Here is a 27463-nt window from a genome sequence, read left to right on the forward strand (position 1 = left end):
CTGTCCAGGCGCAGGGTGAAGCCAGTGCAACTAGGGATGAGAATCTGCCTCAACCGCCTTCTCTGGCCGAAGTTATGCTGGAGGCAGAAAGAAACAAGCGTGAGACCAGCCGCTTGCTAGAGCGAATTAAGCAGAATACTGCACGTCATCAGAGGAATGACTTGGTGTCAATCAATGACTTTGTCAAGTTGTACCCACCGAAGTTTAATCATTCTGTCGAGCCCCTCGATGCGGATGATTGGCTTCGCAGCATCACCCATAAGCTACGTTCAGCCAACGTAGCCGAAGCTGATAAGGTTACCTACGCTGCCTGTCACCTCGAAGGCTCTGCTAGCCTTTGGTGGGAAAACTTTGAGGCTATGCGCCCGGCTGGCCAAATCACTACTTGGGCTGAATTCAGTGAGGCTTTCCGTGAGCATCACATTCCGGAGGGTCTCATGGATCGTAAGCGGGAAGAATTCTGCAACTTCACCCAAGGCAGACTGACTGTGGATGTCGGAGTAAATGGCCACGGGTAGCCCAACCGACTCCCCCTGGCTCTTCAGAAAATTTATCAGGCCTTTGGGCCTTCAAGCACTCCAAGCATTTGGGCCGCCTTCCCCGGCCGGCTACCACTAAAGCCGACTCCCGGAAGGCGACCCAGCCTCACCGACTCCAAGAAGCCGGCCAAGAAGGACGCCGACTCCTAGAAGCCGGCCAAGACCACAACCACTCCTACATAACGGCGACATGACGGGGTGTGGCCACAGTGCGGCCCACGACCCCCGAAGCCCGATGCGGGCATGGCTACAGGAGGCCGTACGGGAGGGACGTCTCCCGTGCGGCTCGGCACTGTAGCCACGCTAGCCTCGACGTCATCCACGACCCACTCCTGTACGGCCCAAGGGTTGCGGGCCCTTCAGCCAGAGAGAGGCGTGAAGGCGGCCCGGCCTTTCCTAGTCGGCCAGGAGTATAGCCGGCCTCCAGAAGCCGACCACTCCCTTCCTCGAAGCAGGAGCCCCATTAAGGAGACAAGACGAGGTGAGGCTACAGTGATGGCCCCCGAGGCGGCCCACTGTAGCCACGCTCACCTCGACAAAGCCCTCATCATCATAGGCGCGGCTACAGTAAGCAGCCGCCGACAAGACCCTAGGCGGTGGGACCGGCCTGTCGACCAAGTAGCCGGCAGCCGGCGGGACCCACCAGCCGGCAGGACCCAGCAGCCGGCGGAGAAGCCGGCGAGCGTAGACACTGACGGATGGGACCAGTTCCCAGTCGGATTACCATTGTACCCCTGGGGGGTAGGCCTATCTAGACCCCCCGGAGCACCCATGCAAAGGGTTCGCATCCAAGCATAGTTCGCTTCTGGATTGGCCTTGGAGCATAGTTGGCTTCTAGGTTAAACACCCACGCATAGCACACACACCATAGATAGAGAGAAGCAAGAGCTAGCCTTGTTCTTCTTCTCCCTTGATCCCAACAGCTCTAGGAGCGATTGTAGCTACCCCTTATCGATCTAGTGATCATGCGGAGACCCCGCAGAGCAGGACTAGGGGTGTTATCTCCTCGGAGAGCCCCGAACCTGGGTAAGATTCGCCGGCGTGCATGTCTTCGCCTCATCCCGTTTCCGGGCACCAGCGACGTTTTATTGGCTCCCACAATGATAAGCCATCCCTTGGCATATGTCGCACCAACCACCCGACATTTGGCGCCCACCGTGGGGCCAGGTGCACCGTCGTCTGGAGACCTGTTCTGGACGGGAACCCTCTTCCTTCCCCGCGAGCGCAGCCAGCCTGCTGCGCCCGATGGCGTTTGCCCCGACGCGCTGCAAGGCGTCGACGATGCTTGCGCAGCGAGCCGCCTCGCCGATCTGCTCGGCGAGACTCGCATCTCCGACGAGCCTGCGTCCGACGCATGCACTGACTACCCCGAGAGCCGCCTCGTCAGCCTCCTCGACCAACTTCACGTCTCCAGCGAGCCCGCTGCGGACATGGAGTCGGTCGGCTCCACCGACCCGATGATCATCGACTCTGACACCGCGTCGCTCGACGCCTACCCCTCCGACGTGGTGGTCTTCGACGACCCCCTCCCTCGAGCTGACAGCGGCAGCAACGCTGTCACCGAAGTGCTGGTCATCAGCCACGTCTCCAACTCGGGCGAGAATGCCCACGACACTCAGCAAGCGGCGATGCACGACCTCTCTGTCCCCATCCCAGCCGACGCCGACGCCGAGACCCTGGAGGCACGCCGCCTTGCCCTCATCGCGGAGGGCAAGAAGATAGCCTCGATGAGACGCCTCACCGAGGCCCACCAGCGCGAAGTCGACCGCGCCGCCTTCGGGACGCCGCCGCCTAGCGGCCCAAGCCGAGCCGGCTTCGTCCAGAAGCACGGCGCAGCCGTTGCCAGCATGCTGGGCGCAGATCGCCCCGTCTACGCCACCCCGCTCGAGAATCTGCGAGCCGCTCAGGCGGCTGCAGAGGAGCTCAATGGGCTGGGAGCCGACGAGCTCCCCTACATGACAAGATGGATCTAGCAGCTGATCGACGCGGCTGCAGAACGGCACGAAGCCAGCGCCCGAGCTGATAACCATCCCCCGCGCCGGGAGCACGCCGCGACGTCCCGCTCGCCGACTGCGAGCGGCGCGCGCCAGAAGAAAGACAAGGAGCCGGCTGCCAGCCGCAGCCGGACTCGCATTACCATCGAGCGCGACGCGGACGGCCGCCCTCGAGCTGTAGAGCACCAGGGAAACCTGCCTCCTCCCCCTCCTCGAAGAGAAAGACGCCTCACTCCACCGCCTGTCACGCATCCGACTCTTGGCGACCGACTTGGTCGCCGAGAAGGAGTCGGCGAGAACGACGCCCGCCACAGGATCGACCGCCTTGCTCGATCCTTGGCGCTAGAAGAAGAAGACGATGTCGGCCCGCCATGCTTTGGCCCCCGCATCCGCGACGAGCCCTTTCCCAAAGGGTTCTCGCTTCCCAGAGACACGCCCAAGTACAACGGCTCGGTGAAGCCGGTAGATTGGCTCATCGACTACTCCACAGCCGTCAGCATCGCCAACGGCAATCTGCGCGTCACCGTGAAGTACGTCCCTTTGATGCTGCAAGGCACGGCGCGCACGTGGCTCAACAGCCTCAAGCCCTACAGCATCAACAGTTGGCTGGACTTCACCGAAGTTTTCGTCCGCAACTTCACCAGCACCTACAAGCGGCCTCCCAAGCCTTTCCAGCTCTCCCTCTGTGTCCAAGGGCCCAACGAGTCGACCCGCGACTACCTCACGCGATGGGCCGAGCTCCGCAACTCCTGCGAGGGAGTGCACGAGGTCCAGGCCATCGAGTATTTCACTGCCGGGTGCCGAGAGGGCACCCTCCTCAAGCACCGACTCCTCTGCGACGAGCCGGCTACCCTCGATGAGTTGCTGATCACCGCCGACAAGTATGCCACTGCCGACTCCTCCATGAAGACCGAGCTCCGAGTGGACGCCTCGGGGAAAGTAGTTGCTCCGGCTCCCAAGACGCCGGCTGGCGACCCTAACCGGCGCCCCTACCAGAACGACCACAAGCGCAAGGGCCCCATGCCGACTTCCTCCAGTCGGCAGGTGGCTACCATTGAAGACGAGCAGCCCGAAGAGCGGCCCGCTCCCAAGAAGAAGGGTGGCCGGCCGCCTTGGCAGCCGTCTTTCTCCTACGAACAAGCACTCGATGCCCCCTGCAAGTTCCACTGCGGCGCGAAGCTGTCCAACCATACGACACGGAAATGCCACTGGCTCACCCGCATCACCAAGGGCGAAGGGATGGTGCCGCCTCCGCCTCCCGGCCCGCCGCCTCCAGCTCCCCAGCAGCCGGCGGCCCGGCCGGTAGTCGGCGCCATCCAAGATGAGTTCCCCGAAGCGCACGACGCCTACGTCGTCTTCACAAGTCAAGTCGACGACAAGCGCAGCCGACGCCAGCAGCACCAAGAAGTAAACGCAGTCGCCTCTAGCACCGCCGAGTTCATGCACTGGTCGGAAAAGCCCATCAGCTGGAGCCAGGCCGACCACCCAGAGGTGATGCCTTCGCCTGGCTCCTACGCTATGGTCTTGGACGTCACCCTTGCGACGGAGAGGCGAGCTGCCAGATTTTCCCGCGTCCTGATAGACGGCGGAAGCAGTATCAACATACTGTACCGCGATACCATGGACAAGCTGAACATCAAAGCAAAGCAGCTCATGCCGAGCCGCACCGTCTTCCATGGTATCTGTCAGGACCCCGATTCCAAGTCACACCGATCTAGCCTGTAACACCTCATATAACATTGCGGCCTCACGCACGGTACTCCCACGGGTGTCGCCTTACCATGGCCCGGGACCGTTTGCGCCTTTTGGCTCACGTATATGATAATGTCGCTAGCATCCATATGACAGAGAACCCGGGCCGACATGGCTAGTCATGAACCCAAAGCGGCACTAACGTATGGGGACAGGCATACATGAATCAACATCGAACGTGTCGGTCAGCAACGTGTGAATCCGGGCTGTAGCACTGGGCTAACAGGACTCCGGGAACCCGGGCTGTAGCAGGCTAGGCAGGACTCCGGATGTCACCGCGTGACATTTCCCCGAAGGGACAGACACAGGAACGATATGACTCACATGCCGGCCAGTCAAGTGTCCAGAGCAGTAGTGCTGGGCTAGCAGGACTCCGGTGAACCGGGCTATAGCGGACTACTATGGCTCAAGGAGGCACTAGACTACATTTCCCCATAAGAGAGGCTGCTAAAGATAAACAACTAGATTGTCGGATCCCACACATACCAAGCATTTCAAACATACACACAATATGCTCGATATGTGCAAATACAACATGGCATCACAACAAAACTCTACAACTCAAGTACTTTATTCAAAGGGCTCCGGAGAGCCTTACATAACTTGTTCATACAGATAGGGGTCACATGACCCGACACTCAAGTCATACAATCATACAAGCACATGCGGAAGCAAACTGTCTGGGTACAGACACTAGAAAGAAAGAAGGCTTGACGAAGCCTGTCTATCTACATAGGCCTTTCACAAGCCTAGATCACCACCTGGGTGGCGCGTCACTCGTCGTCGTCGAGTTCTACGTAGAACCCGTCAGAAGGGGCGGTGTTGTCGTCTGAAAACAGTAATTAAAGCAACATGAGTACAAAGGTACTCAGCAAGTCTTACAACAAATCCTATTATACATGCTCATTCTCAAGAAGGTAGTGGGGTTATTGCAGCAAGCCAGCTTTGACTCTTGGCTAAGCTATCCTACGATACACCACTTGTGAAATAGTTTTCGCACACGAGTCCACTAATCACCATCTCAATACTCCACCGTGGATCCTCCCTCGTCATCCAACGAGAGGGCCATCCGCGGTACTCACACTTATCTTGAGGCTTTTAGTAGTATCCATTTACTTGTCTATGAACTGCATAAGCGACCAAGTAGTCCTTTACCACGGACGCGGCTATTCGAATAGTTTCATACCCTGCAGGGGTGTACTTCGTCACACACGCTCTCACCACTTATCGTCGCTACACGACGTGTACTCGGCAACCTTCAAGCGGAAGCCCAACGTGGGTGTCGGCCACAGCCTACCTAAACACTCGAGTCTCTAGTCCAGGTTTATCGCCTATTCAGGTTCCATCCGCAGGGAGTCCGGCCGAGGTTTCCACATACGACCCTGAACGATGTGTGCAGGGTTCCCGGTCACCAAACGGGCGACTCGGTACACCGGGCCACGAGCCTACCGCATCACAGCCCACCCCTTGGTCAGCGCTGTCCACGGCCTCCAGCTTACTACAAACACCAGAAACTACGTGCAACTCCTGGACAGAGGACAAGGGTGATTAAGAAGCCGAGGGGGTCCATTGGTTTCGGGCCCAATGTGTGGTAGTAGCTGAATCTTAAATCACGCATACAGATCTCAGTTCTTAGGGACGGTCTCAATGAAACAACCAACCATGTACTCCTACATGGCCTCCCATCGATACCTTTACCAAATCGTATTCAACACTTTACTCTCTTTACCGACACACACACTTTCACTCTAGTTCATCACCCTGATGAGCCAGACCTGACACAACTCTAAGCATAGCAAGCATAGCATTGTAGGAACACAACAAGGCTCAATCAACTCCTACACATGCTAGTGGGTTTCATCTAGTTACTGTGGCAATGACAGGTCATGCAAAGGAAAGTGGGTTCAACTACCGCAACACACAGCAGTTTGAAACGCGTTGTCTTAATGCAGTAAACGAGAGCAGAAGCGAGAAGATGGGTTTGTATCGAAATGATCAATGGGTTGCTTGCCTGACGGAGTGGTGGTGGGATACTGCCCTTCAGTTGGATACTCGTGACTATCCTCGGAGGCAGGACCTACCATGATGAGCATACCGAAGCACAATCAACACCAAGCAAGTGCAACAATATGATGCATGCATGAGACATGGCAAGATGGATGTGTTGGGTTAATGCAACTAAGACCAGATGGGTTTGGACTAATTTGAATCAAAGATTCAAATTCCAAGTTCATAAATGGCCTATATTAATGCTTTATCTTGTTCTGTATAAAACAGTAGGTTAACTTGCTTAATCATGCATAAAACCAGTACAGATGGATAGAATGGATTTTTCTGATCATTTTACATATATAAATCTTTTCATTCTGAGCTATTGATTATTTTCTATGATTTTTTGAAGTTTGTGATAATTTCTGGAATTTCCAATATAAGAATAATTCCAGTAAAAGCTTTACTGCGTCAGCCTGACGTCAGTGTGACGTCAGCAGGTCAACGGGGTCGTCCAGGTCAATCCTGACGTGTGGGTCCCCTGTGTCAGTGTCACTGTTAGGTAATTAGTTAATTAGGATTAGTTTTAACTCTAACTCAGATTAGTTAGCAGGCGGGCCCCACTCGTCAGTGACCCTAGGGGGGTTAAACCGTGGTCAAACCACATTGACTTGCCGGCGTTTAGCCGCCGGCGACGTCCAGACGTGGCGGTGGAGTGCGGGATCCCTCTCCGGCGACCAAAAGGACGGCGGAGAGTACCTACGTGTAGCTGGGGGCGAGCCGCGTCGACTGGTGGTGATAGTGGAGCTCGGGGTCGCCGGAATCGACGCCGGCGACGAGCCGTGCGGCTGCCGGGGTACGGGCGTAGTCGGAACCGTAGCTAGAGAGCGCGGCGAGGGGCAAGCGATGGCGCTACGGGTTCCTGGCGTTGCGGTGGAGCTAATGGCTACGGTGGTGCGGCCGTTAGATGGCCGGAGCCTCGTCGGCGACGAGCTCGTGCGGCGGCGCGTTCGGGTGAGCTTCGTGCGGTGGCTACAGCGCTCGAGAGAGAGAGGAGAGGATGGGAAGGTGGCCATGCTCACGGCGGTTGCGACGGAGCAGACGGCGGGGTCGGAGACGAGCTGTAGCAGTGGCGACGGCGGAGGGGATCTCCGACGGTGAGCGGCGAAGGCGAGGTCGGTGACGGAGCTTCGGGGCAAACGAGCGCTCGGGGCTCGGCTTGCTCGAAGGAGTGGGCGACGGCGGTGCTGTAGGACACGTTAGTACGGTGCGAGGTCGACGGTGGGCGCGGCTACTCCGGTGAGGTGGCTGCGGCAGCGTCGGCCATGGTGGGGAGAAGGCGAGGGAGAGGCGATGGGGGAGAATGGCGATGTCCGGGGGTTCGGGGCGCGTCGAGAGAGGTCGGCCAGCTCATCCGCGGCGGGGGCGGCAAGCTGCTGGCGCCGTGGTGAGCTCACGCTCGCCGGCGTCACCTCTCTGCCTGCTCTGGCGAGAGCAGGCAGCTGACTGGCGCGGGCCAGCACAGTGCTGGGCCGCCAGGTGGGCTGCCAGGTAAGTTTTCTGCCTTCTGTTCTTTTCTCTTTTTTTATTTATTTCTGTACTGTGTTTTGAAATAGTAAAAATACTATTTCATTTGGAAAAATCCTGAAAATATTCTGAGGCACCTTTGAGATTATTCCCAACAGCCTAAAAATACTTTCAAGATTATTTGGGCATTTGAAAATATTTATAGCATTTAAAATGCCCAAATGCAAATACTTATGGCTTGTGCAAAAAATCCAAGATGGCCTCCAAAACTATGAAACCATTTTTGGCAGAGGTTTTAACCAAGACCAAAGGTGGTGAACATTTATGGAGGGCATTTCAGGTTCATTGGAAAAAATTTAGTAAACCCTAGTTGTTCCAGGGGGGGTGCTGGGGGTTTCTGGCATTCCCCATTTCAGGTTTTTGTGAAATGTAGCCATGATGCAACACTCTAATGCATGAACTAACTAGGATGTGACAGTATCGTACCTGGCCTATCTTGCTCTCCAATCGGCAAGATCAAAATGGATGTTCTCTTCGGAGACAAAGATCACTTTCGCCGGGAAGCAATATGGTTCGAGGTGGTGGATTTGGAGAGCCCCTATCATGCACTACTTGGCCGACCTGCTTTGGCCAAGTTCATGGCTGTGCCCCACTATGCCTACCTGAAGATGAAGATGCCGAGCTCGAAGGGGATCATCACGGTAGCCGGCGACTACAAGAAGTCCATCGAGTGTGCCATGGCCAGCAGCCGGCTGGCCGAGTCCCTCGTGGTGGCAGAAGAGAAGAAGATGTTGGAACGGGTTGTGGCCATGGCCGGCAAGCAGCCGGCCTTGTCCCCCAACCCCAAGGACTGTGATGCGCAGGGCTCCTTCCAGCCTGCCAAAGAGACAAAGAAGATACCTCTAGACCCGGAGCACCCGGAGAGGTTCGCCGTGATTGGGGCGAACTTGGACAGTAAATAGGAAGGCGAGCTCGCCGACTTCCTCCGTGAGAATCAAGACATCTTTGCATGGTCCCCAAAGGACATGCCGGGTGTCCCGAAGGATTTCGCCGAGCACAAATTACATGTCCGAGCTGATGCGAAGCCGGTCAAGCAACCCCTCCGCCCACTATCAGAAGAGAAGCGAAGAATCGTGGGAGAAGAGATAGCCCGGCTCCTTGCAGCCGGCTTCATCATGGAAGTGTTCTTTCCAGAATGGCTTGCCAATCCAGTTCTGGTTTTGAAGAAGAATAACAAGTGGCGCATGTGTATAGACTACACAAGTTTGAACAAGGCCTGCCCAAAGGATCCGTTTGCTTTGCCACGGATTGACCAAGTGATAGACTCCACAGCCGGATGGGAGCGGTTAAGTTTCTTGGATGCATACTCAGGGTATCATCAGATCAAGTTGGACCCGGCTGACCGCCTGAAGACTGCCTTCATCACACCCTTTGGAGCTTTCTGCTACCTGACAATGACATTCGGCTTGAGAAATGGCGGTGCCACTTTTCAGCGTTGCGTGCAGAAATGTCTCTTAAAACAACTCGGCAGAAATGCCCACGTCTACGTAGACGACATTGTGGTGAAGACAGAGAAGCGCGGTACCTTGCTGGAAGACCTGAAGGAAACATTTGCCAACTTGCGCCGATTCCAGATCAAGCTCAACCCCGAGAAGTGCGTGTTCGGAGTGCCAGCCGGTCAGCTGCTAGGCTTCCTGGTCTCCGAACACGGCATTGAGTGCAACCCTGTCAAGATCAAAGCCATCGAGAGGATGGAGATTCCCACCAAGCTGCGAGATGTGCAGAAGTTCACTGGCTGCTTAGCCTCCCTGAACCGTTTTATCAGCCGACTAGGAGAGAAGGCCCTCCCCCTGTACCGACTCATGAAGAAGTCCACTCACTTCGAGTGGAATGATCAAGCCGACCAAGCCTTCCATGAGTTGAAGAAAATGTTGACCACTCCGCCTGTCCTGGCTGCGCCGACTGAGAAGGAGCCCATGCTCCTCTACATCGCCGCGACAAGCCGAGTCGTCAGCACTGTTGTTGTGGTCCAGCCCCCGGAGGAAGGCCGAGCTCAGCTGGTCCAGAGGCCGGTCTACTATCTCAGCGAAGTACTGTCCAGCTCAAAACAAAACTACCCGCACTACCAGAAGATGTGCTATGGGGTGTACTTCGCTGCCAAGAAATTGAAGCCCTACTTCCAAGAGCACCCCATCACGGTCGTGTGCACTGCCCCGCTCGCCGAGATCATAGGCAGCCGGGATGCATCCGGCCGGGTGGCCAAATGGGCCATTGCCTTGGCGCCCTACACGATTTTCTATCAACCCCGCACCGCCATCAAGTCGCAAGCATTGGCCGACTTCCTCGTCGACTGGGCCGAGACCCAGTACTTACCGCCGGCTCCCGACTCTACCCATTGGCGGATGCACTTTGATGGGTCCAAGATGCGCACCGGCTTGGGAGCCGGCATCGTCCTCACCTCTCCCAAATGCGACAAGCTCAAGTACACGCTGCAGATCCACTTCGCCGCCTCCAACAACGTGGCCGAGTACGAGGCGCTCGTACATGGGCTCCGGCTAGCCAAAGAACTCGGCATACGCCGGATCCTGTGCTACGGCGACTCAGACTTGGTGGTCCAGCAATCATCTGGCGATTGGGACGCCAAGGACGCAAACATGGCAAGCTACCGTTTCCTCGTCCAGCAGATGAGCGGATACTTCGAAGGGTGTGAGTTCCTTCACGTGCCAAGGGCCGACAACGACCAAGCAGATGCCCTAGCACGGATCGGCTCCACCCGACAAGCCATACCGACTGGCGTCTCCCTCCGGCGCCTCCTCAAGCCGTCCATCAAGCCGTCTCCAGAGTCGGATTCCATCTTTGTACCGCCTGCACCAGAAACAGCCGGATCCGGCTCAAGAAATCCCGCAGGCGGCACGGGGACTTCGACGACTGCCCCGGGGACTGACGTAGTCGCACCCGGCCCAGGGACTTCAGAACCCGGCCCGGGGACTGCAGCAGTCGGCCCGGGGACTGCAACGACACAAGAAGCGGTGGTCGACTCCAATACAACACCCAACCCACCCACCCGAGTCATGGTGGCCACATTAACAGCAGAAGAAGTCACAGCTCCCTCATGGGCCCAGCCCATCCTCAAGTTCCTAGTCAGCAGAGAGCTGCCGACAGATGAGATCGCAGCAAGACTAGTGCAACGACGAGCCGCAGCATACACAATAATCAACAGGGAGCTCGTGAAGCGCAGCGTCACTGGAGTCTTCCAGCGTTGCGTCGAGCCAGAAAAAGGGGTGGCAATCCTCAAAGACATCCACCAAGGCGAATGCGGCCATCACGCCGCCTCAAGATCCCTCGTGGCCAAGGCTTTCCGCCATGGGTTCTTCTGGCCGACTGCCTTGGAGGATGCTAAAGAAATAGTCAAGAGCTGCAGAGGATGTCAAGTCTTCAGTTCCAAACAACACCTGCCGGCTTCTGCCCTCAAGACCATTCCCCTCACCTGGCCTTTTGCCGTCTGGGGACTGGACATGGTGGGCCCTTTCAAGACAGCCCGCGGTGGCCTGACACATCTACTTGTTGTTGTGGACAAGTTCAGAAAGTGGATTGAAGCAAAGCCAATCAAAAAGCTGAACGGGCCGACTGCCGTAACATTCATCACCGACATCACTACTCGGTACGGCGTGCCGCACAGCATCATCACCGACAACGGCACGAACTTCGCCAAAGGCGCACTGGCACGTTTCTGCGCGACACAGGGCATCCAGCTGGACTTAGCGTCCGTTGCCCACCCGCAGTCAAACGGCCAGGTCGAGCGAGCAAATGGACTTATCCTCTCCGGCATCAAGCCCCGACTGGTTGTACCACTGGAGCGATCGGCCGGCTGCTGGCTTGAAGAGCTGCCGGCTGTCCTCTGGAGTCTGCGCACTACACCCAACAAGTCAACCGGCTTCACCCCATTCTTCCTTGTGTACGGTGCGGAGGCTGTCATCCCAACAGACATCGAGTTCGAATCGCCTCAGATCACCATGTACACGGAGGAGGAAGCCAAAGAAGCAAGAGAAGACGGCGTCGACCTACTGGAAGAAGGCCGGCTGTTAGCCCTCAGCCGGTCCGCCATCTACCAGCAAGGCCTGCGCCGTTACTACAACCGCAAGGTCAAGCCAAGATCCTTCCAAGAGGACGACCTTGTGCTCCGGCTGATCCAGCGAACAGCCGGCCAGCACAAGCTCTCGGCCCCTTGGGAAGGCCCCTTCGTCGTCAGCAAGGCACTCGGCAACGACTCCTACTACTTGATCGACGCGCAAAAGCCAAGAGCACGCAAGAGAGACGACTCCGGCAAGGAGTCGGAGCGACCATGGAACGCAAACCTCCTAAGACGATTTTACAGCTAAAAAGCAGTATGTATCACGCTACCCCTTTTGTACTAAGTTACAAACCAACAGGCCCCCCGAACAGTACTCGGGGACTGCCTTTTATTTATCTATGAATGATGAGTATCATATCCATGAATGTATTATTACATTTTGAATTCTTGTCCGGCACCGGGTCTGACTAGTCGGCCCGGGGACTGGCCGCCTTGAGCTATATCGAAAGTCCTTCCTAAAGTCAGCAAAGTAGTGCGCCGGCTCCCGAGTCCTCCCTTGTTGAAAGTCGCAGCTCAAAGAACTGACTGTCCGACTAGCAAGAGGAAAGACAGAAAGGACGCCCACACAAAAAACGGCTAAGGAACAACTAACCTATATAGCAAAGGGACGGCCTGACAGCCGGCTGGCCGGCTTCCTAAGAAACTTAGCTTAAGTCCGGCAGAGCTAAAAGTACTGCCCCCTCCCCAATCGGCCAGGCACTCCCCGGCTATAGATTGCAGAGCAACTTTTTGACTAGGGAGGCGGCAACCAAGGGAGGGCGGCAAAGGAAAAAAGCAGAAGGACAAAAAGCGAAAGTACAAGGAAAGACCGATTGCATAACTTATATACATAAAGCCGCCCACAGGCCGGCAACAGGCTTAAGTTTGAATACACCCAGTGGGTGGAATTGTGCAGACTTAACCAAACATTGTTCAAAAGTAACAAGACAGAAAAACAAAAGAAAGAAGACTAAGGCGTGACTTGGAGGCCGAGCTGGTCGGTGAAGGCAGCTCACCGGCTGAAGGAGTGGCCGCCTAGCTGGTTCCGGCTTGACCACCTCCCGCGGCAGGAGACGCACTCGCACGCGATGTAGTGCTGGAGGCGCGGTCAGGCTGGCCGGCTACTCCACCAGCCGGCTCGGCGTCTTCACCTTCCTCCTCCTCTTCGCCCTCGTCGCTGGAGTCGATCTCCTCCGCCGAGTCCTCGCCGTACGCCGGGTCCAGCCCGAACCAATCTTCCGGCTGGGCGACTCCATTGTCGTCCACCTCGGGGGCGAAGACGTTGGCGTTGGTGTAGTCGGCGATCGCTGAAGCCCGCCGAATGATGGCCGGCCGCGCCGGCTCCAGCTCCGTGTCGACTTGCTGCCGCCAGGTCGACAGCTGGTCCAGGTTCAGGCCGGGATACCAGGCCTTGACGAACTCCAGCACCCGCCTGGCGCCGGAGCGAGCCGCTGACGCCTTCCAAGCCTCGAATCGGCCGACTGCCACCTCCAGCCAGTCGGCGGTCCGACTGGGGGTGCGAGGGACCACTTGGCCGGGCCAGAGGGCGGCCAAGACCTGTGATCCCGCGCGCTGAAGCCGGCGGAGCAGCCTGTGAGCCGGCTGGATGCGAGCCTGGATCGCCAGGAGCTGTTCCTCCAGCGAGCGGCCGGCGGTGGGCGAGATCTCGAAGCCGGCTTGCCTCTTCGCCTGGCGACGGGCTTCGATGGCCAGGTTGGCGGCAGTGGAATAGCCGGGGAAGTACTCTGCACGAAGAAGAAAAGGAAAGAAAAGCACCATAATCAGAAAACAAGCCGAAGTGGCAGATGGCAAGAAAGGATGAAGGGGTAGACGACTTACCGTCAACCAGGTCCTCAATCTGGCCATAGCCGGAGACCAGAGTCTGCCTAGCCTCTGCCCAGCCGGCCGCCTCCGTCTCGAACTCGGCCTGGAGGGTGGCTTCGCGATCCTGCGCAGCCTTCAGCGCAGCCTTGTGGCCTTCCTCCTAGTCGGCCAGCTTCTTGACCAGGCGGTCGCGCTCCTGCACCAAGGCGGCGAGCTCTGCGTCCTTGGCACGAAGAGCAGTCTGGGACTCCCCCAGCTGTGCCCTCAGACTGGCGTTGGCCACTGCAGAGATAGAAGAAGAAGAAGAACAATGAGAAATCATCAAGGAAGATCCGAGCCGACTGCTCAGCAGTCAGCCCGAATCTCGGGGACTACACCCAGTGGGTGCGCTGACGCGCCCCCACATGAGATAAAGATCAAGTCACATACCTCGGCTTTCAGTGAGATCGGCGGTCTTTTGAGTCAGCTCCCGAGCCTGGGAGTTGAAGGCGGCCGCTCGGAGGTTGTGGTAGTCCTGCAAGATGGACAGAAGACCTAAGTAAGAACAAAAGCGGCAAAAACAAAATCTCCAAGAAGTTCCAAGCCGCCTGCTCAGTAGCCGACTCGGAACTCGGCGACTACACCCAGTGGGTGCGCTGACGCGCCCCCACGAGAGAAATCAAGATCAAGAAAGAACAAGATGAGAATACTAACCCGGATGGCTGCCCGCGTGGCGAGGAATTCGTCGGTGAACTGCCTCAGCGCCGCGGCTTGGCTTTGCAGCCGGGTCCGGACGTCTTGTGCAGCGACATTCACCACGGCTGTCCCTCCGCCCGGCGTCCACCCCGAGGTAGCGCTGGCCGCCTCTGCGTCTCGGGCCGACGAGCTGGAGCCCACGGCCGGCTGTGGCTCCGACGCCGCCTTATGCGGTTCAAACGCGGCCTTCCCTGCACGCCGGCTTGGCGGAACCTGGACCGCCACCTCAACCCCCGTGGCCGGCTCGCCCTCCGCCGACTGTGCGGGCGCAGGCTCAGGCTGGCGGCCTTGGGTCGCCCTAGTCGGAGGAGTCGGCCCCGGCGCCTCCCCCAAGATGACGACGTCGTCGCCGCTTCCTCCCAGCCCCGGCTGGGAACCGCTGGCTCCCCCTGGCGAGGGATCCACGTCCCCGGGCGCCATGGTGCGCAGGGGGGTGACCATCAAAGCCTCCCCTGCCGCCGCTTCGGCCTCGGCCTCTGCCTGGGCCTTGGCTGCGGCCTCGGCGAGCGCCTTCGCCGCCTCCTCCTCCCGAGCTGCCTGGGCGGCGGCTGCCCTCTTTGCCTCCGCCTCCCGCGCTTCCTGCTCCACCCGTGCCTCCCGCGCGTTCCTTTCCGTCGCCTCCAGGAGGGCGGCGCGGGGATCTACGCGGCGGGTGGTGCTCCCAGAGCCCCCTGGCGACTCGATGACGGAGCCGGCGGCCGCCCACTCAAGTGATAGCGGAGCTCTGGCCATTGAAAAAGAAGACGAAGATTCAAGAACCATCAAAGGAAAGAAAGAAGGACAGTACGAAGAAAGAGAGAACTTACGCCGACACAGTCTACGGCTGCTTCACCACTTTGCGGAAGCGAGCCGCCTTCGCGGCCGCCTCTTCCCGCCTGGTGGCCGCCGCCCCACCCCTGGGCTTCTTCGTCCGGCTACCGAACATGCCCTGGGTGGCGCGACGTTTCTGGCCTCTACCCCGAGCAGGCTGCGCGCTGGAGGAGCCCGCGCCGCGTCCGGACGCCGGCTGGCGATGCGGGACGGCTTCGGCTTCGTCCTCATCCGGCCAGTCGTCGAAGGTAGCGGTGAACCCGGAGCCGCATGCTTCTCCGCCGGCTTGGCCGCCGGCCGGCTCGGCGGCATCCTCCATATGGACCGCCCCCAGGTCGGGGTCATCCTGGTCGTGTTCGGTCCGGTCGGGGACGAAGCGGCGCTCCACGTCTGCCCCGCCGGCCGGCCGGAGCAGAGGACTCTGTCAAAAGAGCAAGCCGACTGAGTTAGTGTCGGCCCAGAGGAACTCGGCGACAAAGCTGAGAGAGAGAGAGAGAGAGAGAGAGAGAGAGAAAGAGACGAGGGGAGCGTACCATAGGCGGAGGATTAGCGCGGCTGTATGGCTCCTTGCCGAATTGCAAGTCTTCGGAAAGCTGGCAGTTAGCGAGGTAATTCACCATGTCGGCGGCGTCGGGCTGCGGCATCTCCTTGGTGCACATCCGGCTCGGATCGAGCTGGCCGCTCATCTGACAGATCAGATGAGGCCGGTTCTGGAGCGGAAGGACCCGGCGCGTGACGAACGCGGCCAGGAGGTCGGGCCCCGTCAGGCCCTCCGACTGGACCATCACCCGCAGGCGGGCGATGGCGGCGTTTCCTCCCTGCGACAGCGTCACCGCCCGGAAGGACCACTGGGGCAGCCTCCCCGCCGGTGGGCCGGCTACGTAGGCCGGCAGGTTGATGTAGTCGCCCCATGGAGCGATGTTCCGCACGTAGAAGTACGACTTCTGCCACTTCTTCACCGATTGGATCAGCGTGATGACGGGGAAGGGGTTGTCGGCGCCCGATCTCCGCGACGCGATGAAGGCGCCAGTATGAGCCAGCACGCCTTTGCTGCGCGTGCCCAGCTTCGACTGGAAGAACTCCCCCCAGAGCTCAAGGGTGGGGAGGACGCCGAGATAGCCCTCGCACAGGGTGACGAAGGCCGACAGCAGCACCACCGCATTGGGGGTGAGGTGGTGCGGCTGGAGCTGATAGAATTCCAGCCAGGAGCGGAAGAAGGCGCTCACTGGCAGGCCGAAGCCGCGCAGGAAGTGCGAGCGGAAGACCACCCGCTCGCCATCCCGCGGCGCCGGCCTGATTTCCTTCTCCGGCGGGAGGCGGACCTCCACCTTGTCCGCGCTGGGCAAACGCCGGGTGTCGCGGAGGAAGTCGATGTGGTCGTTATGGACGATGGAGCCATCCCAATCCCCGCCAAGCTGCTCTACGTGGGGAGGCATAGCGGAAGCTAGCATGGCGGCGGAGGAGCGTGCGGAGGAAGAGCGCGGCGGCGAGGCGCTGTCGCGAGAACGAGCAAGACAAGAAGACGGTGGAAGTAGGAGGAGCGTGCGAGGGCCTGCCGCCCTCCACCTCCCCCTACTTATAGCCTCACGCGGCCGAAGAGGCCGAACGTGGGGGGAGACGTGGGATTAACTGCGCCCACTCCCCCCACGTCTCGCGTTTATTACGCATAAGTGCGAGCCGAAACTGCCGCACGGAACGTGCGAGCGGTTTCGGGATACAAAGGATCCGCGCCTGGGCCGGGGCGCGGACGTGGCGGGCCCCCTCCCTGCGGCGACGTCCCGTCACGCGCGTGGGCTGGCAGGCTTTCCGGCCACGTGGCACGCCAACGGCCCGAGGCCGGCCCGCGGCCCGGTGCACAAGCCTGCAGGTTCCCGCCCCCCGACTCCAGAAGAATTCGACTAAGGCGGCGCGCCTGACCAAGGCCGGCTCCCAGCTGCCGGCTTGCCACGATAGGAAGCTGATCGAGCTTCTCAAAACCCACTCCACCTCGAAGCCCAATCAGCTTCGGGGACTACTGTCGGAGTAAATGGCCACGGGTAGCCCAACCGACTCCCCCTGGCTCTTCAGAAAATTTATCAGGCCTTTGGGCCTTCAAGCACTCCAAGCATTTGGGTCGCCTTCCCCGGCCGGCTACCACTAAAGCCGACTCCCGGAAGGCGACCCAGCCTCACCGACTCCAAGAAGCCGGCCAAGAAGGACGCCGACTCCTAGAAGCTGGCCAAGACCACAACCACTCCTACATAACGGCGACATGACGGGGTGTGGCCACAGTGCGGCCCACGACCCCCGAAGCCCGATGCGGGCATGGCTACAGGAGGCCGTACGGGAGGGACGTCTCCCGTGCGGCTCGGCACTGTAGCCACGCTAGCCTCGACGTCATCCACGACCCACTCCTGTACGGCCCAAGGGTTGCGGGCCCTTCAGCCAGAGAGAGGCGTGAAGGCGGCCCGGCCTTTCCTAGTCGGCCAGGAGTATAGCCGGCCTCCAGAAGCCGGCCACTCCCTTCCTCGAAGCAGGAGCCCCATTAAGGAGACAAGACGAGGTGAGGCTATAGTGATGGCCCTCGAGGCGGCCCACTGTAGCCACGCTCACCTCGACAAAGCCCTCATCATCAGAGGCGCGGCTACAGTAAGCAGCCGCCGACAAGACCCTAGGCGGTGGGACCGGCCTGTCGACCAAGTAGCCGGCAGCCGGCGGGACCCACCAGCCGGCGGGACCCAGCAGCCGGCGGAGAAGCCGGCGAGCGTAGACACTGATGGATGGGACCAGTTCCCAGTCGGATTACCATTGTACCCCCGGGGGGTAGGCCTATATAAACCCCCCGGAGCACCCATGCAAAGGGTTCGCATCCAAGCATAGTTCGCTTCTGGATTGGCCTTGGAGCATAGTTGGCTTCTAGGTTAAACACCCACGCATAGCACACACACCATAGATAGAGAGAAGCAAGAGCTAGCCTTGTTCTTCTTCTCCCTTGATCCCAACAGCTCTAGGAGCGATTGTAGCTACCCCTTATCGATCTAGTGATCATGCGGAGACCCCGCAGAGCAGGACTAGGGGTGTTATCTCCTCGGAGAGCCCCGAACCTGGGTAAGATTCGCCGGCGTGCATGTCTTCGCCTCATCCCGTTTCCGGGCACCGGCGACGTTTTATTGGCTCCCACAATGATAAGCCATCCCTTGGCATATGTCGCACCAACCACCCGACAGTGGATGCATACAGTCGTGAGTTTGGAAATCTGGCACGTTATGCTCCTGAAGAGGTATCCACCGACGCCAAGAAGCAGCCAAGGTTCCGCAAAGGACTTAGCCCCGAGCTTCGCCGTGATCTTCGTCTGCACAAGTGCACCTCCTTCCAGAAGCTGGTCAATAAGGCCATCAGTGCTGAGACAGGTCAGATTGACTATGACGCTTCACACAAGCACTCCCATGACTTTGGTTCTACATCCGGCTCTGGATCTTAGAAGCGCCGGGTCTAGATTCCAAACACAGCTCTGCCACCTAGGTTCACTCCGAGGCCATCCTTTGAGGTGCCTCGCCCCAACCAGTAGTATGCACAGCCCAAGGTCTATGGTGGCCCCGCTGCAAATGCTGCTCCACGCCCTAATGTTGTGACATGCTTCAAGTGTGGAGAGACGGGTCACTACCTGCGCGAGTGCCCCCAGAACAACCCCAATCAGCCTGGAAAGTCCGTTGGCCGTGGTAAGCCAGCGGGAAAGACTTACTACGCCAAGCCCGCCACCACTACACGTGGTCATGTCAACTATGTCTCAGCTGAGGAGACTCATGATGATCCCAACATCGTCCTTGGTACGCTCCTTGTTAATTGCCATCCGGCAACTGTTCTTTTCGATACTGGCGCATCTCATTCATTTATTTCTGAGAGCTATGCTCGATTGCACAACACCACATTTAGTGACATGCCCACCTCCATGGAAATTCAAACTCCTAGTTCTAGATGGCAAACCTCTAGAATACGTCATGGAAATGAAATTCTCGTCGATAGATTGGTCTTCCTTGCATCACTGATAGATCTCAAGTCCTCGGACATAAACATCATCTTGGGTATGGACTGGATGTCAGCCCATTATGCTAAGATTGATTGCTCTACTAGAACTGTTCAACTCATCCATCCATCGGGCAAGACAGTCAATGTTTTGACCTGAGTGTCTGAGCGTCAACTCTACTCCCTAAATGCCAACCCTCTTCCAGACCTTGAAGATATTCCGGTAGTCCGTGACTTCCCGGATGTCTTTCTAGAAGAACTGCCAGGTATTCCACCTGACAGGGATGTCGAGTTCGTGATAGACCTTGTTCCAGGAACCGTCCCAATCTCTGGAAGACCCTATAAGATGGCACCCCTAGAACTAGCCGAACTTAAGAAACAACTCGATGAGTCCTTGAAAAAGGGTTTCATCCGTCCTAGTTCTTCTCCATGGGCTTGCCCTATCCTCTTCGTCGAGAAGAAAGATGGAACGGATCGGATGGTTGTAGATTACCGACCTGTCAACTTGGTCACTATCAAGAACAAGTATCCGCTCCCCAGGATCAACGACCTGTATGATCATCTCGCTGGATCCTCAGTCTTTTCCAAAATGGATTTGAGGTTAGGCTACCATCAAATCAAAATCAAGAACGGGGACATTCCTAAAACGGCCTTTGTTACTCGTTATGGCCAATACGAGTACACCGTCATGTCTTTCGGTTTAACCAATGCCCCAGCCACCTTCTCTCGGTTAATGAACTCGATCTTCATGGAGTATTTGGATAAATTCGTCGTGGTATACCTCGATGATATACTCATCTACTCCAAGAATGAGGAAGAACATGCCGAGCATCTAAGGCTAGTATTGATGAAACTTCGAGAGCATCGCCTTTATGCCAAATTCTCCAAGTGTGAATTCTGGTTGCCAGAAGTGACCTATCCAGGCCATGTAATCTCTGGTAAGGGTATTGCTATCAATCGCGAGCGAGTTCAAGCCATCCTTGATTGGGACTCCACCTCAAACGGTCAAGCAAGTTCGGGGTTTCCTTGGCTTAGCGAGCTACTGTCGCCGCTTCGTCGAGAATTTTTCCAAGGTTGCTAAACCTCTAACTGAACTCCTCAAGAAAGATAAAAAGTTTGAGTGGACCCCACAGTGCGAGTTCGGCTTTCAGGAACTGAAAGGACGCCTGACATCTGCTCCCGTACTCGTACCACCAAATTTTTCTAAGGACTTTGTTATCTATTGCGACGCCTCACGACAAGGACTAGGTTGCATACTCATGCAAGATCGTCATGTGACTGCCTACGCTTCTCGACAGTTGCGTCCACATGAGGATAACTATCCCACACATGATCTAGAGCTTGCAGCTCTGGTCCATGCACTCAAAACATGGCGACATTACCTTCTCGGTAATCATTGCGAGATTTACACCGATCACCAAAGTCTGAAATACATCTTCACCCAACCAGATTTTGTGACACCCAAGTTTTTATTTTGATTTTTCAAAAGATTTCTTTTTGACTTTAGGGGAGTGATTTAAAATTTTCCTTTAAGAGAACTCTCCCTCTCATATATTTTTCCTTATGGAAAAAGTTTTGTTTGGATTCACCCAAGATCTTCCTTTGGTCTTGGAAGTTCTTACTTTTCATTTGGACTCAAGACAAAATGTTTTTTTTCATTTGGGAGAATAACTTCTGAAAATCTTTTTGAATTTTGCACTATGGCTTTTGGAAAGTCCTTTGCCACTTTCAACTATTCCCTCTTGCCATGGCAATAGTGCAAATCCTCTCCCCAAATCCTTCCCTCACCTTTGGATCATGTTTTACACCTAATACAGCAGGTTGAACCTCCCCATGTGATTATTTCCATTCAAATTCTATTCAAATAAATTTCTGTCTTCTATCCTACTACTTGGAGTTTTACAAAGGAACTCCACTTTCTGTCTTGATCTTTGGCCCCAAACTTCTTTCCCCTCCTAGTCCTTTGAACCCTCAACCCAGAACCATGAAGATCCACTGGTCTTCAGTTCATAATTTTCAAACTACACCTGCTGCAAGTTTGGACCAGATTTGACAAATTTGGTGAAATTCATTCAAAACCTTCTCCAAAAATTCCAAGTAAAATCAAGCAGCCCCTGGGTGCTTTGAGTGATCATCTCACCAAGTTACAGCCCCAGAAAAATTCATCTCATTGCAAAATCTCTCTGTCGAACACCTGCAGTGCATGGTCATTGTCAAGTTCAGAAGTTTCAGAGATTCAGTTCAGTGCTCACTGTCGTTTTCTTCAGAGATGGACATCGATCTCGCCGGTGCCACCGCGTCGCCTTGCTCCTCGTCCTCGCCCTCTTGTTCCTGGACCGCACGAACGCCTGGCGTCTTGCGGGCGTCGGCGATGAGCAGCAGAAGGTGCGCCGCCCCGTGACCGACGCCGGCGGCGGCTTTGCGGGCGCCAGCAGGAGACACGGCGCCGACGACGCCACCCAGCGCCGCCCAAACCACCGGAGCTCGGCGCGTGGCCTTCCACTCCCCCGAACGCGCTGCCGCTCTCGTCGTGAACCGCAGGGCGCGGAGCGCGCTCTCTGCCGCCGTTGAGCCCGTGCGGTCACCTCACCGTGGACCGACGCCATTACGCCAAGACCAGCTCCGTTTAGCTGCGGAACGACCCCAGTAACCTCCACTGATGCTGCCTGGCCGCTCAAGCCACCTGCCAACCCACTGCTCCGGCGTAATCGCTCGCTGGAGATTCTCCGTTCATGGCCACCCCATCGATCTGCCTATAAATAGGGGCCCCGAGCTTCAACTCGAGCACCCACCAGCACTGCACTCCCCCTAGAGCACGCCTAGCCACTGGAAGAGCCCCGAGGAGGTCTCCTTCCTCGACTCCGGCCGCCGCGACCCGCCACGGGATCCAGCCCGATTCGCCCCCGTGTGTGCTCCTCCGCATCCATTCTCGTGCCAGTAGCTTCACCTTGCATCCCTCATTCTGACCCGCGCCTCAATTCGTAGCTTGCAGCCCTCCACCGGAGTTTCCCATTCTCACCCGAGCCGCCGTCCGCCGGAGAAAGTGTCGCCGTCGACGTGGTGCTCCCCGTTGGACGAGTCCACCACCCACCGACGCGGAAGAGGACGCTGAAGCTCTTGGTACCCTCCGTTCCTCCTAACTCGCCGTGGTTCGACGCCGGCGTCCACCGCAGTCTTCGGGTGCCGGCGAGCCTTTCAAACCTGACATGTGGACCCCGCATGTCAGCCTCTGTTCTTTGATTCGCGAACCGTTTTCTGTTGGCGCCTTCGGGCGAAATACGTTTTCTCCTTTGCGCTTGCGCATTCCCAACCGAAGCGTTTTCTGTTTTCTCAGTTAAAACCCTGGAACTTTTCTGTTTCATTACAGATAAGTCCCTGGACAGAAACCTTTATAACTTTTCAATAAAAAGGTATTCTTGAGTGATTCTTTTTCTGACAATCTTAAAATTTTGTCTAGTTTTTTATTGGATTTATTTGAAAAATATTTGGAAAAGTTTCTGTGCATGTGTTGGTTTTCACGTTAGTACCCGTTTCGTGATTGCCGTAGGTTCCGGGAGAGGTGACGGAGCCGCGAACTTCGCCGAGCTAGACTCCGACTTCTCCGAACCAGGCAAGCATGTTTTGAACATTTGATATGACAGGTGTTTTGCATGTTCACGTGAGTGTTTGTGCGTGGCATATGAGTGTCGGTAAGATGCCTCGTTGCTTGTAAGGCAACGACCTTCTTGTTCCAAGGTTGCGATGACCTCTGATGAGAGGTGGCCTAATCATGTGGTGACATGAAGGGCAGCAAGGTGGTACTGTTGTAGCATGCCAGCCTTGCGTCATCCGACTTTCTTCGACGTTAACGTGGTTGGAGCCACGTTATCGATCTTTTCCCGCATGTTCCAAAGTTGCGATGATCTCTGATGAGAGATGGCCTAATCATGTGGTGACATGAAGGGCAGCAAGGTGGTACTGTTGTAGCATGCCAGCCTTGCGTCATCCGACTTTTCCGACGTTAACATGGTTGGAGCCGTGTTACCGTCCCTTCCCCTTTCCGTGCTACCACATGTCTCATTGCCAGGATGCGGTTTAGTAAGTTGGTAACCTCTTTCCGTGTACACACCAAACAGAGAGGCCGGGATGATGGTACCTTGGCCCAAGATTAAAGCCAGTCATCCGGTCAGGGGGCATGGGTGTTTCCGGTTGGGACCGAGAGGGGGGGCACCCCCTTAAAGCGCGCGTATAGAAATTGATCCCATGCTACGCGAGGTTGTAGCCTCCCCGTCTGAAGGTTTTTCTTGAATGTTGCCGAGGGTGATCCCTGGCTTCGGATGGTTGAATTGGGTGTGTACTGGTTAGACGTGTTTCTTCCAAAACACCGTAGACGGAACTAGTCCCCGTGACTACTGAAATCCGTTGGCTGTGGTTAAGTACAAACTCTGCAGAGTCAATTCCTTCCTAATCATCGTATCCATGATCAAGTAGCGAAATCATTATATCCATATCTATCCGTGTGGAAAACTTGCCCCCGGTGAACAAGCTCAAGTGGTAAATCCAGATTTATGGTTATTCCTGTGGATGGACTAACTTTATATTTATCTCGTGCTTGTGATAATTTATATTCTCGAACTGTTGTATTATTGAGCTGTGATATAAGCCCTTTATGTGACGTCGCGCAGACGTCCGACTGTGGCGTGTACTTGTTGCTACTTTAAATATAAGCCCTTTATGTGATGTCGCTCAGACGTCCGACTGTGGCGTGTACTTGTTGCTACTTTAAATATAAGCCCTTTATGTGATGTCGCTCAGACGTCCGACTGTGGCATGTACTGTCTTTATTTTCTGTTCGAAGCCCTTTATGTGGTGTCGCCCCGACGCCCGACTGTGGCATTATTATCCTGCATTTTCTGCTCGAGGAGTCATTCAGACACTCGTTTGGCACCAGTATTACTATTATGCATTTTCCGCTCGAGGAGTCTTTCAGACACTCGTTTGGCACCAGTATTATTATTCCGCATTTTCCGCTCGAGGAGTCTTTCAGACACTCGTTTGGCACCTGTATTATTATTCCGCATTTTCCTCTCGAGGAGTCTTTCAGACACTCGTTTGGCACCTGTATTATTATTCCGCATTTTCCTCTCGAGGAGTCTTTCAGACACTTGTTTGGCACCCGCATTACTATTCTGCAATTTCGGCTCGAGGCGTCATTCAGACCCTCGCTTGGCACCCAGTATTTATTATCTCTATGTCTAATCGCACTGGTTAACTTGTTCATATGTTTCATGTTTACATTTGTTATACCTTATGTCCGAACTGGCTTGCGAGTACTTTCATAGTACTCACCTGGCTTGTTGATTTGGCCAGATGTTGACGAAGGCGATCTCTTGGATGAAGAGTTTGATAGCGCGTCCGATGCCTAGAGGAGTCCCAGTCAGTCCTGCGCGATCCCGGATATTGGTCACTTATGTTGTATACGCTTCCGCCACCCGCAATAAGTCTTCTCGAGCCTCACTCCGACGCTCGATGAGTTGTAGTCTTCTGGAATCATATCACTCGCTTTGCGATGATATTTCCACCACCGTTATCATCGTGAGTTAGTAGTTGCCACCCTATCCGCCATTTTATTTTAGCGGCGTGCATGTAATAAATTGTTGGGCAGCCTCTGCTCAACTTTGTATTATATTCAGTACTCCTGGTATTTTTCTTCTGTGACCAAGATATTGTCTACCAGTGAGAAGGAATTCTTCCTCACTGGTCCGTAAAAGGGATTGGTCTCTCAATAATTATTTTATTGAAAAACCGGTCCTGACAAGCTTGGTATCAGAGCCAGGCTGACTGTAGGAAGCCACTAGGTGCGATCGCTAATCGGTTATTAGCATCTTTTGTGCTTTTTCAGCATTTCTGCAATTGTAGCTATTTTCTGTTGGTCATCATAAAATTTATGACATGACTACTCAGAATTTTTGCCTGCTTTTGTAGATGGCTAGCAGCAGCTGTGAGAATCGAGTGTTCACCAACGTGCCCGAGGGGTTTGTCAAGCTCCTCGTCTCCATCACCAAGCTCGCGATCGGGCCAGCAGCTCGCCCGGAGTTCACGCTCTATCAGCACAAGCTCATTGACGACGTGTCTATGCACCAAGCCGTGGTGCAGTTCAAGGGAGGACGTTCAGCTGCACGCCACTTCCGCTTTGTGGGAAGGGCCATGCCTACGGAGAGGCATGCCATGCAGATGGCTGCCCGTGAGGCGATAGCTCGCCTTCGGGACATCCTTCCTACGATGAAGACTCGTCGCTACCGCTACCTCCCATGCCATGTGCCTTACACCAGCCACTATGCGTTCGCCTGCCATCGGGGAGAATGAGATGAAGCCATCGAGATGGTTGTGGAGTATCTCAAGGCTCTGGAGGAGTCTTTCGACAACCTCGTAGATTATCTTGTGGCTTCCCGCATGGACTTAGTCCGGGGCGGTCCCGCCAGCAGGAAGGAGCTTCTCCACACGGCGCCGCCTCTGACATTTGTCTCGTCTTCAGCCTCGTATGCACCGGCCGTTTTGGCCACTACTCGCCGTCTTCCTACCACTGAGGAGTTCGACCGATTCATCGCGCCTACCCCAGTCAGAGCCGCACCGCCTGCTGCATGCGCTCTACCACCAGTCGCCCCCGCACCATCACCGCAGCGCAGCGTCGCGCGCCAGGAGCCAGCTAGAGAGGAGGAGGTTGATTCTCCTGGACCGCTGAGCCTTGCCATCGGCAAGGGGAAGGAGATCTTCACCATCTCCGACTGAGAGCCCCGAGTAGCCACGTGTTATGCCTGCTTGTATGATGTGTTGTTTTATCTGTACGCTAGTTTGTATTGGTGTGTTTGCTGCCTTCCGGAGTAGTACGCTGGTTTTTAATAACATGTCAGGATTGTATACGCGCATCCTGAGTGCTGTATCTTGTGTTTGCTTCCGCATGTAAGATTTGTGTTAAGCACTTCTTCTCCGTGAAAAAAATCATTTGTGTTTCTTTGAAAACCTTGAAGCCTTTTTGATTATTGCCTTTGCAAGAGTTTTCCTGCGCTACACAGTTTTTTTCATGGGTTTTGCAAATAATACCCCAGACTGGAAAAATGTCTCGCCCATGGACTCGCTCTATGCCCAATCAGCCAGAAGAGGTTTACGGGATGCAGACCAACAACAATTTCACTCAGGGTCAGTCCAGCCAACCAGACAGCGAAGCAGCACTATCTCAAGTATGCCGTCTCTTCGAGCAAAGCCAGCAACAGCACCAAGAGATGATGAACCATGTCATCAATATGGGAAACCACCGTGAACCCTATCAACCACATTCCAAGTTATCTGAGTTACAGAAGACTCGCCCCTCAACTTTTGCTCACACCGACAGGCCACTGGAAGCCGATGATTGGCTTCGTGAGATTGAAAGGAAACTGATTATCGCTCAGTGCTCAGATCATGAGAAGGTGCTTTATGCACCACACTACCTTACTGGAGCAGCCGCAGCATGGTGGGAAAACTTCCTACACATGCATCCCAGGGAACACAACATCACCTGGGAAGAATTCAAGGAAGGCTTCCGTGGGGCACACATCCCCAGGAGCATCCTAAAGATCAAGAAAAGAGAGTTTGATGACCTGAAGCAAAGAGGCATGTCCGTCACAGAATACAACGGCCAGTTTACCCAACTGTCTCGTTATGCCTACGACGAGTACATGGCAGAAAACAAGAAGATGGAAAAATTCCTGGACGGCCTGGCACCAGCATTAAGATGCCAACTGATTGTACACACCTTTCCGGATTTTAAGACGCTGGTGGACAAGGCCATCACCTTGGAGAATGAGCGCCGTAGTCTGGAAGATATCCGCAAGCGGAAGAGGGACAAGGCGACTCTTGCCCGCAGCAACCGAGGCAAGACTGAGGTCCCAAGGACAGACACAAGGAGATCCACGACTACTGAGCCAAGGCCCGTCGGACAATTTCATGCCAGGGATAAGGAGTTCACATACCGTCCAGGGGTCACCTGCTATGCTTGTGGTCAACAAGGGCATTATGCTAAACAGTGCCCGAAGCCAAGAGACACGGCACCCAAGCCGAACAATGGCAGAAACAATCCAGCCCCCAAGCGCAACAACTTCAACCCCAGCAACAACCACAGGAAGGGTCACCTGAACCATGTGACCAGGGAAGAAGCGCAGAAT

This window comes from Aegilops tauschii, chromosome 4 (assembly GCF_002575655.3).
Source record: "Aegilops tauschii subsp. strangulata cultivar AL8/78 chromosome 4, Aet v6.0, whole genome shotgun sequence".
Taxonomy (NCBI): domain Eukaryota; kingdom Viridiplantae; phylum Streptophyta; class Magnoliopsida; order Poales; family Poaceae; genus Aegilops; species Aegilops tauschii.